Raw genomic sequence first — 1,265 nt, forward strand, 5'->3', positions numbered from 1 at the left:
GTTAGAAAATTAGTAACATCAGATAACAACCCAAGACTAGAACACAGGACAGAGCAACCAGATATCAACCCAGACAATGAAGTCACAAAAATAAATCAAAGCTAAAACACTGAAAATAGGGAAACAGATGTCAATAGGTAAAAGATGACAACATTAAAACAAAAAAGAGGGACTTAAACAGTGTAGACATAGACTTTGCATATGGAGAAGAAGTAAAGGCGATATAAAGAAATAAAAGACTGGTTTAAACTTAGAAAAATAGGGCTAAATATTCAGGACACCACCAAAAAAGGAAACTAACAATCCTACAAGTGAAAATAAAAAACTAGAAAAATATAAAGACTCAGCAAACACAAATCAACAACAATGAAAAAGATGAAATGAAAATACATAAATAAAAATGACAGCACGGAAAATTAAGTGGAACAAAGAAACTGTCAACAACACACAAGAAAAGACATCAAAATGACAGCACTAAACTCATACCTATCAATAATTACACTGAATGTAAATAGACTAAATGCACCAATAAAGAGACAGAGAGTGGCAGATTGGATAAAAAAACACGATCCGTCTATATGCTACCTCCAAGAGACACACCTTAGACTTAAAGAAACAAACAAATTAAAACTCAAAGGATGGAAAAAAATATATCAAGCAAGCAACACTCAAAAAAAAGCAGGAGTGACAATATTAATCTCTGAAAAAATAAACTTTAAAGTAAAATCCACCACAAAGGATAAGGAAGGACACTGTATAATAATTAAAGGGTCAATACACCAGGAGGATGTAACTATAATAAATATTTACCCACCCAACGACAGGGCTCCAAAATACATTAAACAAACTCCAACAGCACTGAAAAGAGAGATAGACAGCTCCACTATAGTAGTAGGGGACTTCAACACACCACTTTCGGCGAAGGACAGAACATCCAGAAAGAAGCTCAACAAAGACACAGAAGATCTAAATGCTACAATCAATCAACTTGATCTCATAGACATATACCAAACACTCCACCCAACAGTAGCCAAGTATAGTTTCTTTTCTAATGCGCATGCAACATTCTCCAGACTAGACCACATATTAGGCCATAAAGCAAGCCTTAACAGAATCTAAAGCATCGAAATATTACAAAGCATCTTTTCTGATCATAAAGCCATAGAAGTAGAAATCAACAACACAAAAAGCAAGGAAAAAAAATCAAACACATGGAAACTGAACAACACCTTGCTCAAAAACTACTGGGTTATAGAAGAAATTAA

This window comes from Trichechus manatus, unplaced genomic scaffold (assembly GCF_000243295.1).
Source record: "Trichechus manatus latirostris isolate Lorelei unplaced genomic scaffold, TriManLat1.0 scaffold00282, whole genome shotgun sequence".
In the NCBI taxonomy this organism is placed as follows: Eukaryota; Metazoa; Chordata; class Mammalia; order Sirenia; family Trichechidae; genus Trichechus; species Trichechus manatus.